This window comes from Tympanuchus pallidicinctus, unplaced genomic scaffold (assembly GCF_026119805.1).
Source record: "Tympanuchus pallidicinctus isolate F22 unplaced genomic scaffold, pur_lepc_1.0 scaffold41, whole genome shotgun sequence".
Lineage (NCBI taxonomy): Eukaryota > Metazoa > Chordata > Aves > Galliformes > Phasianidae > Tympanuchus > Tympanuchus pallidicinctus.
In genome coordinates this window covers 1,242,147-1,254,718 of record NW_026294760.1, presented here as the reverse complement: position 1 = coordinate 1,254,718, position 12,572 = coordinate 1,242,147, and the positions used below count along the sequence as shown (strand labels likewise).

Here is a 12,572-nt window from a genome sequence, read left to right as displayed (position 1 = left end):
GCCTTGAGCCGCAGGGCATGCAGACCTGGGAAGCTCTGCTTCAATCTCAGTGCAGAGAAAGTCCTCTATCAGATTGAGGGAGGGAAAAATCCCTCAGAATTCACAGCAAGTGCTGTAAAAGCCTCTGTTTTGTGAGGGCTCAGACTCGTTTTATTGTCATTTCTTCTCTAGTAATCCCATCCGAGCCTCTGAGCATCCTACCTGTTGGCTGAGTTGCACCCCTCTGCTAGTCTGGAGGTGACAAAGTCACGTTTCAATGCCCTTTTTGGGAGCCTGGCTGGCTCCTGTGCTCTATGCATGGGGCCGTGGCTCTGCACTATGTGGCTTCCCTGGGCAGTGCTGTGCCAGGAGCCGTGGGTTGGCCCATCAGGTTGGCTGGCTGAGCTGCAGAAGCCTCCCAGTCTCTGGAAAATGAGAACTCTGTTCCAAGACCCTCTCAGTGAAGGCTGGAATCTCCTATGGGCTGGCTGCTGGCCACAAGCTGTCCTGGTAGCAATGTAAGGGCAATGGTGTGCCCAGCTCTGCAGTGCAGGGTGATGGTGCCTGCAGGGCCATCAGCTCTGCTACACACAGCTTCCAGGATCCAGGGAGCTGTGAGGGGCCAGCAAATGGTCTCTGCAGAAATGTGCACAGCCTGGAAATGCTGTGAGTAACGTTTTTTTTTTTCTATTGGAGATGTGTGCCAAGTCCTCACTCCAGCACAGGAGATGTGGGAAAGCAGGGCTGTGGCTGGATGAACCACACCTGGGTCACAGTGCTGCTGCTGCTCAGTGAGACCCCCACCAAACTCCTGAGTTATTAACGTGGATGAGAGATTGATTTGCTAGAAGGTATTTTTCTTTGCTGGGAGAGCAAGCACATGCATGGCTCTGACATGCAGTGCTCAGAACTTCATTAAAGTGCACCAATGATGGACTGCAATTCCTTTAGCCAATGCAATTTGCAACAGAGCAGCAGAGTAATTGCACCCAGCCTGGGCAATTTCTTCTGCTATTGCACAGTCAGGGTAAATCACTAATCTGGAGAGATTGCAGCTCAGAAGGCAAATGGGATCCTGGGCTCCATCAGCAGAGTGGTGGCCAGCAGGGACAGGGAGGCGATCGTCCCCCTCTGCTCTGCTCCGGTGAGGCCCCAGGACAGCGCTGTGTCCAGGGCTGGAGCCCCCAGGACAAGAAGGACAGGGAGCTGTTGGAGAGGGTCCAGAGGAGCTGCAGAGATGAGCAGGGGCTGCAGCACCTCCACCACGAAGACAGGCTGAGGGAGCTGGGCTCGTTCAACATGGAGAAATGAAGGCTGCGGGGTGACCTCAGTGCCTGAAGGGAGCCTGCAGACAGGAGGGGAATCGACTCTTGGAAAGGGGAGATGACAGCAGGACAAGGGGAAATGGTTTGAAGTTGAGGGAGGGGAGATGGAGGTTGGATGTCAGGGGAAGTTCTGTGCTGTGAGAGCAGTGAGGTGCTGGAACAGCTGCCCAGAGAGGCTGTGATGCCCCGTCCATCCCTGGAGGTGTTGGAGGCCAGGTTGGATGGGGCCCTGGGCAGCCTGGGCTGGTGTGAAATGTGGAGATTGGTGGCCCTGTGTGCGGCAGGAGGTTGGAGATTTGTGATCCTTGAGGTCTCTTCCAACCCTGGCCGTTCTGTGACTCTGTGAGAGGACAGAGCATGTTGGTGGCAGTTCCAGGTGTGGCCATATGTGAGGTGCTGGTGGCTGCGCTGCCCTCCTCACCTGCAGCGCCACTGCTGGGCACCCATGGGTGAGATCTCAGCACCCCCAGTGCCCAGCCTGGGTGTGAGGGAGCAACCAGGGGTGGCTGCTGAGGTGATGCATTGAATGTTCCATGCTAAATGGTCTAAAAAAAAAATACTGAGCTAAATGTTTATGAAAATCTCCCCCTGGATTAATGGTTGCCAGACAGCTGAGGGGTAATTACATGTGATACGACTTTAATTATTAAGCACGGAGCTGCCCAGCTGAATTACTGTAGCCCCTAACTGCCTACTTCAATGTTTACAATTTCTTCACCATTCCCTGTTCTTCCCTCTCACTCACCCTAAATGTTTATTTAATAATCCTGAAAGACCTTTTAAGCTTTCTGGGTTTAATGTTTGCTAAACACCCTGTCACTTTCACTTCTATTGACAATTCCCTGGTTCTGCTCAGCCCCAGAGCTTTGCAGTGGGATGGGGCTGATGGGGAAGGTGGGAGCAGGCAGCACGTCCCTGTTCTCAGTGCTTCCCTGCCCTGGGTGGGCACTGAATGGGGCACAGACATGGAGCTGGCACACGGTGCTGCCAGTTGTGTCATTTCTGCACTGCATTGCCTCCACCTCCAAGCTCTCTGCTGCGCTCACGCAGTATTAATTTCAGCAAATTCATTTTTCTTCACAAAAGCTTTTGGTTATTTGAGATTAGGGGCTGTTAGGGCTCATTGTTTCCCAAGCTATGCCTTGTTTTGCTGTGCTGCTCCGAATCTGGTCTGCAGGAACTTAATCTCCCCTCTCCTGCAGAGGTTCTGTTCTTAGAAAATCTGTTCACTGCTCTTGTGCAAATTGTTGATGGGAGATAGCAGTGGGCCTTCCTGCTTCTATTTAACGTGTCAGCAGAGAGAGACATCTGCTTGCAATTAAGGTACAGCCATGCTGAAGGATCGGGGTGGTAGATGTTAAACGATAATGGGAAGTCTTTATCGATTCATAATTCCTCGCGTCGTACAAAGGAATACATTTCATTTAAAATTCCTGGCCCAGGGAAAACCAGCAAAGCAGCAAGCAGTGCGGGCAGACTTGGGAACAGAGCAGAGGAATGGGAAGGATGGAAAATCCTGGCCTAATTTCTAAAATGCCGTGCGTTTCTGGGTGTTGCTGAAAGATCCAAGCTTGGCTAAGGCAGGGAGGAAGCGCATGGCAGGGTGTGCAGCTGGGGCCATTTCAGAGCTGGATCCCATTTCTGCCCTGTGTGTCCCCTGGGCTGCTTGGTGACACGGGCTGCCAGCTCCCCATGCTGAGGATGTTTGTCCCTTGTAGATGATGCACAGCCTGGTTTTATTTCAAGCTCCCCAATGTTGGTCACGTTACCGAAGTCTCTTCCTTACTGAAGCAAATTCAAAACGCCTCTTTTGTCCTTAAGGTCTCAGACACGAGGCATGGGGAAGTTCCTGTCTGTGCAGCTTGTGACCAACGTGCAGAGCAGCCCTGGGCTGGCAGGGTTGTGCTGTGGCATCGCTCCATATTGACTGCTTCCCCTGTATCTGCAGGGATCTGGGTTGGGGTGGGCGGCCCAGGAGCCCCCAAACCCCAGCTGGGGCAGTGCTGTGTCTGTAGGATGAGGATGATGCATTCCCAGCAGCACTACAGCTTTCCAAATCTCCACGTAGCTGAAAACCAGCTTGTAAAACCAAAGGCAAAAGCTGGATTTCACTGTTATCTTAGTGGAAACTTGGGCTTGGAAGGAGGAATGCAGAGGAATCTTCTGCACAGGGTCGAGGCACCGCGAGACAGCGATGCAGGGATCCGGGAAATCTCGCCTTATCTGCAGTCCGTTCATCAGGTTTCACACACGCTGATGTGCCGTTAAACTGCTGGCCCAGATGCGCGGAGCGATGGCAACTCAAAGCCTTTTTCACGAGCTATTTGGAAGATCATTAACGAGCAATTAGTTTGCTAAGTGTTTGGCCTCGGGGCTGCTTTATTTCCCCTTCCCCTCCAAAGGCGGTAGCAGCTTTGCTAGGCTCGAGGTGCGATTCTTCCCATCCCCGCTGCTCGGCCCCTGGAGCTGCTGGGAGCTCCGTTGGGGCTCTGCATGATGCTCAGACGGGGCTGCGCGGCCCCCCCCCCCCCCCCCTCCGGGGCTGGCGGTCTCTCCTTGGTTGGTAGCATTGCATTATGCAAGATTGAGTTTGATTTGTTCCCCCTTCCTCTGAGTTTTTTTTTTTTAGTAGCTGACAGTTGCTACCAACGTGAGGCACTAATTTATTTATTTATTTATTTTATTTGGGACGCACGAGTTCAGGCTCTTTAATCATTTCCAAATGCCTTCCTCTAAAGGCTATATTGTTTCAGCGTTCAGCCACTAATTTTTTGAAATCTCTGAAATAAGACTCTGCTCTTGAACATGTGCCGGAGAGTTGTTCCTTTGCACTGTATTTTAAAAATATACATGTGGTTTAATTCAACGCAAGGACCGGAGGGGACATTTTTCCACCATTTCCCCCCCTCCTCTTTTTCTTTACAACGGTGTCTGCCAAACCACCGGGCTCTGAGCCAGCAGCAGCCCCTTGGATGAGCCCAAATGCATCTGGAGGTTAAAAAGTGTTTGCAGTGCAGCCCGGAGTCGTTGCATCGCAATGCAGGACCTGGGGAGTGTCTGCTGTCACCTGCTGGCTGAGGACAATGCCACCAGTGCTGGGATGCCGGCAGCAAAGAAGGGAAATTTAATGTGCTTGCACCGAAGGGCTTTTGTTCTCTTTGCTCTTTCGGTGTTGTTACGCGGGGCTGAAGCCAACACCGGGCCAGTCCTTGTTCAGAAGCTTCGCGGTGCAGATGCTGGCAGCAGTGCTGCGAGGTAGGCAAGAAATGGCAGCGCCTTTCTGAGAGCAGATGTTGAAAATCCCCGACGTGTTGAAGCAGGGATATTAGGATTCAAAAAAAGTGCAGTGAGACCAGAAGAAAAGAGCAGGGGAAAGGGAAAACTGCTGCTGAGCACCCGGTGGAGACAGAAGGTGCAAGAGGTGAGCATGAAGATGATGCTCTGTGCTGGTGGGGCTGCAGCTGTTCTTCCTATGCAGGCAATGTTGCTGAGGCTGTGCAGTGCTGCCCACCTCGTTCCCTGCCCACAATCACTGCTGATGCAGTAAATACAGCGAGGAGATTTCCCAGCCGCAGCACTTGACAGCCTCCGAGGGACTCCCATAGGAATCTGCTATTTGTGTTGGCAGTCATAAATCCCCCAGGACTCAGATGACAGCCAGAGGCATTATGAGTCTGGGCTGTCTTGTGTCTAATATCTGCACTACGTTGATTTGTGATTCGCTGGCACAATTATTTCTGTTCAGCATCACCGACCTGTTTACAAAAATAAAGCAAAATAAATATTTCATGCTACTTTAAAGAAAAAAAGAAAAAAGAGAGGTGCAGAAGGACAGCATACGTGTTGCAGCCAGCTGGCATCCAGCAGGGCCCAGAAGCAACAAATCTGATCGGTTCACATTGATCTTTTTACTGGTAATTTCACAGGAGGTTTTCTACACTAATTAATGACCAGAGAGGCTGTGATGCCCCGTCCATCCCTGGAGGTGTTCAAAGCCAGGTTGGATGAGGCCCTGGGCAGCCTAGTGTGAAATGTGGAGGTTGGTGGCCCTGTGTGCGGCAGGGGGTTGGAGATCCGTAATCCTTGAGCTCCCTTCCAACCCTGGCCGTTCTGTGATGATTCCCCTCTCTCGGCTTCTGAGCAAAACTCGTGTAACGTCGGTTTTCTCTACGATTCGATCCCGCAAAGCTCAGGGGGGATTCGGGGCTGCGGGAGGGAATGCGGCTGAGCCCCGCACGCGGGCTGCGGCTGCCACCTGGCGGCTTTGGTGCTGCCCGCATCCCCACCGCTCCCGCTCCGATCCCGGCTATAGGGTGGTGGTTAATGGAGCAAAGTCCAGCTGGTGACCCGTTACGAGTGGTGGACCCCAGGGATCAGAGCCCATCTTGTTTAATATCTTTATTGATGACCTAGATGAAGGCATTGAGTGCACCCTCAGTTTGCAGGTGACACCAAGTTTGGAGGTGGTGTCGGTCTGTCTGAGGGTAGGGAGGCCCTCCAGAAGGATCCAGATAAGCTGGATCGCTGGGCTGAGGTGAAGGGGATGAGGTTCAACAAGGCCAAGTGCTGGGTCCTGCGTTTGGCCACAACAACCCCATGCAGCGCTGCAGGAGGCTGGATGACTGTGAAGAGGAAAGAGACCTGGGGGTGCTGGTTGATGCTGAACACAAGCCAGCAGTGTGCCCAGGTGGCCAAGGGAGCCAACGGCATCCTGGCCTGCATTAGAAATAGTGCGGCCAGCAGGAGCAGGGAGGTGAGCATCCCTCTGTACTCAGCACTGGTGAGGCTGCACCTCCAGTGCTGTGTTCAGTTTTGGGCCCCTCACTACAAAAAAGGCATTGAGGCCCTGGAACGTGTCCAGAGAAGTACAACGAAACTGGTGAGGGATCTGCAGCACAAGTCATGAGGAGCGGCTGAGGGAGCTGGGGTTGTTCAGTCTGGAGAAGAGGAGGCTCAGGGGAGACCTCACTGCACTCCACAGCTTCCTGAAGGGAGGCTGTGATGAAGAGGAGTTTGGCCTCTTTTCCCAAGCAACAACCAGGACCCGAGGAAGCGGCCGCAAGTTGTAGCAGAGGAGGTTTAGGTTGGACATAAGGAAGAACTTTTTCTCCCAGGCACTGCAATGGCTGCCCAGGGAGGTGGTGGAGTCGCCGTCCCTGGCAGCGTTCAAGAGGCGTCTGGATGAGGAGCTGCGAGATCTGGTTTAGTGCCTGTGGTAGCAGTGGTGATGGGAGGTTGGACAGGATGATCTTGCAGATCCTTTCCAACCTTGTGATTCTATGGTTCTGTAATCCTCGAGGCAGGAGATGCGGGGTGAGGGGTAGGTGAGGATGTGACCCCAGGAGCTCTGTTGGACGACGTTTAGCTTGCTGTTAAATAATCAGGGCTTTAACCGTGTGCGATTTCGTACCCACCAAAGGGTTAACACGAACATCTCCATATCCATTCCTGCAAAATGACCTCTGCAGGACCCTCCCAGCGATGCAGCTATCTCGTCTCCGTGCTCTAGGAGCTGCTTATCCTGAGCCTGACAGTTGGCTGCTGTCTCCAGACACTTCCGTGGCAGATGGTTTTTGTTACCATCGCTATGTGGTACCTCACCTGCTCTGTCAACTTGGCACTGCGAGCTGCTGGGAGAGCAGAGCAATGCCACGTGGTGACCCCACAGGCTGGGCAGGAGTTCTGCACTTGCTGTCAGCGTGGGAGGTGATTTCTGATGTCGCTCTTCTATGCACTGCACTGGCTCATGCCAGGTCTAAATTTGTCCCAGTGAATGAGAAATGCCTGCAGGAAATGCTGTTCCTTCCACTCTGTGGCACAAGGGGTACACAGTGTTGTGCAGTTCATTAGGAGGATTTTTGGATCTGGCTTCCAGGATTTAGAAGCCCCAAAACACAACCAGCACCTTCAGAGCCCCTCGGTGACAGAATTCAGAATCTATTTGTTCCGGTTTGTTGGCATGCAGTTGCAGCCAAACTCACTTTCTAGCTGCAGAGAGGACAGAGGGAGATGATTTCCCACCTCTGTGCCCAGGGGCTGTAGCTGGAAATGACTCTGCTGTCCAAGTGAAAGCTGGATGCAAGCTAAGGGGAAACAGATGGTTTCAAGATCAAGCCCATCATATGGAGGAGAAGCCAAACTGCTGATGGATGGGGCAGCTTTTAACTCAGGCATGGAGCCAGATGCAGTGTTGTCCTTTCTAAACTGCAGGACCCAAAACACAAACTCTTTCTCAGGCCCAACTGTAAGGACAGCAACAGCAGAACTGGAACAGCACAGAGTGCTCCGATGGCTGACTGCATCGTGTCTGTTTTACAAGGCTGAGAGAGGTGCTTTAGGAGCACAAAAGCTGGCTCTGGAGGAACAGTTGCATTTAGGAACGTATAGCAATAGCAGATGTCACACTTGAGATGTATCCTGCAGCAATGGGTCCTTCGTGTGCTGCTGTGAAGGCACAGAGACAGGAGGTGACTCCAAGGAGAGAGAAGCAATTGCTGAATTCAGTGCAGCCTGGTCATCTTCCCACTGCCCACGTGTCAAAGCAATTAGTGGGCACAGGGCTGTCTTCAGCACATCCCTGGCTGTGGCAGAGCACACGAGAGACATGAGATGCTGACTGGGTGGGGAGTGCTGACAGCATCGTACCTCATTTGCAAGAGGAAAGGGGATTGCAGCAGGGTGTGACGTGTCTGGAAGCTACAGAGGTGGAATGGAGCCACAGGGAAGCAGAGATGCGTTGAACCACCTCTTGCCTGGCTGGGCACGTGGTGACAGATGCCTGAGTGGAGTGGTGGGGCCGTGGTGTGGAGCCAGGACTTGTGCTTGCTCAGCAGTGTGCTTCGCTCCCAGCTGCAGGAAATCTGTAAGAGGAAATTAGATTTCAAACGGTTCTGCCTTGCTCTAGGGAGAAGGGCTGGGATTGAGGGAGAGTTCACTCATCACCAGCTCATTGAATGTGGAAACCCAATCCCCAGGAGCCCTGTGCTCTGGGGCAGCCCTCTGCAATGGGTCATCTGTGCAAAATGTGGCAGCAGCAGTGATTTGGCACTTGTGAAAGAGCATTGTGCTGCGCCCTGAATCCACATCCAAACTGGGACGTTTTGATTATTTTTAGTGTTACTTACGAAGCGTGCCCTATATTCACCCTGGAGGGCCAAATCTGAGCTCTCGCTTACTTTCGGGGATGGAAATGCTTTGTTTCTGGAAGGTCTCCTGATGGAATCGTGTTGTGTTTACATTTGCATTTCTCATCTATAACTCGGTATTGCGTGTCATGCAGGGAAAGTGAGCTTTGTGCTTTGAGAAGCGTATGGTGTGGGGCAGGGATGTCCCTCACTGAAGTTACTGCAGCCTGGAGGGGTCACAGTGGGGCTGCACTTGAACACTGACAGAACATCTGGGCAGACAGTTGATATCTCAATCCATTTCCAAGCCTCACGACCGTCAGCAGCCCTGCCCAGATGTGTGCATTTTATGTGCTGTGCATAAAAAGGCAGATATTGCACGGGGTGGAAACGTGTTGGAATCGGTGCTTTGGAAAATACACACTCTGCTGGAATGTGCTAACAGCCAGCTTGTGCAGGAGGGCAATTAATTCTATTTAATGCCCACGAAACTGAGTCAAAAACTGGCTTCAGAAAGCAGCTCGCTCACATGAAAGGGCTTTATAATCATTATGCTAACATATTTCTTTGGAAAACGTTTTCAGTTTCTTAAACAGTTAGGATATTTATAAAATATGGCATAAATTATGACATATTTCTTTATTCCTGCTGATTACACAACCTCTAATTATACTTAAGCCTCTTATTTGTATATCATGGCAGCATTAAGAAAAGCTCTGTGACTTGTCTGTGTTATTCTTTCCAAATAGCAGAGGGCTGCAGTCTCTCCTCTCCTTTAGGAGAGTTCTCATGGTTATGAGCTCAAACAGAACCCCAAGTGTCCTCTGCCTCCCCCACCTCCCCAGTTCTGCACGGAACATACAGACAAAGGTTTGCAATTTATTGTGACAGGTAACATTCAGCTTTATGCTCGTTGGACTGCACACACTGTGCTTGCAGCCAGCTTTTTGCAGTAATTCATTCACAGGAAAACATTTTCCTGGATCCCTTTTCTTGCTTCAAACCGGTGTTGGGGGAATGGAACTCAGTGCTGCCTTTGGTCCCACAAAAACTCGGGGTCCTCTGATGAAGTCAGAGGTTGGATGTCAGGGGAAGTTCTGTGCTGTGAGAGCAGTGAGGGGCTGGAACAGCTGCCCAGAGGCTGTGATGCCCCGTCCATCCCTGGAGGTGTTCAAGGCCAGGTTGGATGGGGCCCTGGGCAGCCTGGGCTGCTGTGAAATGTGGAGGTTGGTGGCCCTGCGTGTGGCAGAGGGTTGGAGATTTGTGATCCTTGAGGTCTCTTCCAACCCTGGCCGTTCTGTGACTCTGTGTGTTTCTGTGATGTGAACGTGGCTGCTGAGGGTTTGCTGCTGGTCACAGCATCCCTGGTGTGAGCAGCTAAATATGGAAAGCCACAAGTGGGAGCAGAGTTGGTAGGTGCCACTGAGGATCCATCTGTAGCTGCATCTGTGTTGCCCTGCTCTGGTTATGCACTGATGTGGTATGGAAGTACGTTAATGCCTTTTAAGGGATTTTGCATCTGAGGGCTGTGGAAATGAGGCAAAGAAGTGTTTGCTTGCCTTGCTTTGGTTTTCACAATGTTTTTTTTTTCTGAACATCTGTGTGGCAGCGTAGGGGTTAAGGAGGAAGTGGAGCCCTGGAATTTCAATGCCGAAAGGAACTCCCTTGCAGTGGGTAAAGCATTACACAGCTTTCCTTGTTACGCCTGACAGATGTGTGACAATAGACAATGAGTCAAAGTGGGGAGCCAGAACACAGCTAAGGAAAAGCTGCTGAGAATTACTGGTGTGGGTGGGCGAGCGAAGCCCTCCTATAGCAGAGCATTGTTCTCCTGGTTGTAAATCTCAGCTGAAATATGAATACCAGGCTTCCAAAGACTTCCCAAAGCTGGAATGTGCATCAGCAATAGCCGAACTCAATGTGCCCTGCACAGGCTCCTATTTATCACTTTTATGCTGAGGCATGAAATCCACACGCTGTGAGGGTGGGAGTCTGTTCTGGAGCTGGGGCCGAGGGAAAGATGTTTCTCTCAGAGCAGCTCCTGCATCCCAGAACGTGCAACTCGAGTGGGTAACAAACCCAATGACACTGACTGTTGTTTTTGCTCTTTACCCCATGCGGTTGGAAGCAATGCAGTGTGTTTGCTCTCCCGGATTGCTGGTGAAAGCTTACAGTGGGTAAGCTCTCACTCCGTAGCTGTTTACAGCACGGTGACCATTCCCAGGTGGCAGTCTGGAACTCATACTGTGCTGGCAAGTTGGAAGCTATTGTTTCCTTCCTTGATAGAATGGCTGCACAAATCCCAGTGCAGCACGGGCTGTGGATTTTTCTTGTTCTATTTATGACTGTAAAATTGTGCATTGTTTCTGCTGACCTCTCTGTGCTTGAAATGCTTTTCCAATCCTGTGAAACTGGTTGCTGCCTTCTCAGAGGATCTGTGAGACTGGGGGGGTTTATAAAGTTAGAGAACTGCAAATCTGCTTTCCCCACATTTTTCCTGTGCGGTTGTTCTGTTTCATGTGCTGATGACATTCTGCATCTGATAACTGAGATATCTGGGAGAAGACAGATCAGTCCCACTGACAACTCGCTCCCCAGATCCCTCCAGCACAATTCCCAACCCACATCTCATCCTCGAGGCTCCTCAATATCTGTGATTGCACCTTCTGTCTCACCTGGGCTCCTCCTCAGTGTCTGTGTAGCAATCCTTCAGCTCTGCTGGTGCAATTTTGGCACAGGCTGAGGTCCTTCTAGAAAGGAGGTCATTGCCTGCTCACTCAGTTGGCCCACAGCTGTCCTTCCCCATGTTACACATCTCTGCTCTTTCTGGAAGAATAACTGGGATGCAGAGGTCTGGCTCTTTGATGAGCATCTCAACACATGAATAGGCAGGGTTTGGACAGGTCAACTGTGTCACAGAATCACAGAATGGCCAGGAAGGGACCTCAAGGATCATGGAGCTCCAACTCCCTGCCACACACAGGGCCACCAACCTCCACATTTCACACCAGCCCAGGCTGCCCAGGGCCCCATCCAACCTGGCCTTGAACACCTCCAGGGATGGACGGGGCATCCATGGCCTCTCTGGCAGCTGTTCAGCCCCTCACCGGTCTCTCAGTAAAGAATTTCCCCCTGACATCCAAGCTCAATCTCCCCTCTCTCAACTTCAAACCATTTCCCCTTGTCCTGCTATTATCTACCCTTTCAAGGAGTCACTTAAGTGCAAATATCAGATTACAGCCTGCAAGCCAAATTGTCTGCAATTTCATGAGTCAGTTAAAGGGAGATGGGAACAGCAGCATGCAAAACGTGAAGGTCAGTGTCAGTCGAGTGAAATGTCTTCAGTCCATCCTTAGTAAAGCACCGCCGCGTCTCTCAGAGAGCCACAAACCCTCGATCTGCTGCTGCTTTCAGCTCTGCCGCGGATCCAGGGCTGAATCGATGCGGGAGGAGGTTTCACCCGCGCTGCATCCCTGTTCGGTGCGGTGGGGGCAGCGCTCACAGCCCGGCCCTACGGCCTGGTTCCGCCGCTCCCGGTGCCGCCCGGTCCGACGCCCGACGTTCCGGGAGCCGCGCGGTGTCGCCGTTGGTCCACGAACGGCCGCGTTCAGCCCCGCTCCGCTGCTCCTACAGTCGTTCTTTCCTCAGCTCTGGACCTTATTTTATTTTTTTTTTCACATTGCAAACGCTGAGAGAAGATCTGCAAGATGAATTCGCCTGAATTTTTGCATCCTGAAGTCCAAACGCTCGAAGCAGCTCTTTGCAAGCTCTAAGTGATCACGTCTAAAAGGATTTATGCTGAGAGCGCTGCGGTGCTGCTTCTGAGATTTGCACACGTCCTGTTTGGCTGCACGAGGTGCAGCAGTTGGAGGCTCCATCCCAGCTCAGGTCGGATGGTGCCTCTGTGGCACAGCCAGGCTGAGATCTAAGCTCTGGGCTCTCAGCTCTAGGCTGAGATCTAAGCTCTGGGCTCTAAGCTCTAGGATGGGATCTAAGCTTTGGGCTCTAAGCTCTAGGCTGAGATCTAAGCTCTGGGCTCTAAGCTCTAGGCTGAGATCTAAGCTCTGGGCTCTAAGCTCTGGGCTCTAAGCTCTAGGATGGGCTCTAAGCTCTGGGCTCTAAGTTCTAGGATGGGATCTAAGCT

General features: G+C 51.9%; 1 long non-coding RNA gene across 1 annotated transcript in view; it reads left to right on the top strand.

Moving 5' to 3' along the window:
• Positions 1–1,302: 1,302 nt before the first annotated feature.
• Positions 1,303–12,572, top strand: part of LOC128089988 (uncharacterized) — an 83,714-nt gene continuing 72,444 nt past the window's right edge. The window contains exon 1 of the long non-coding RNA XR_008210747.1: positions 1,303–1,506. This is a non-coding gene — a long non-coding RNA (uncharacterized LOC128089988). The remainder of the gene's footprint in view (positions 1,507–12,572) is intronic.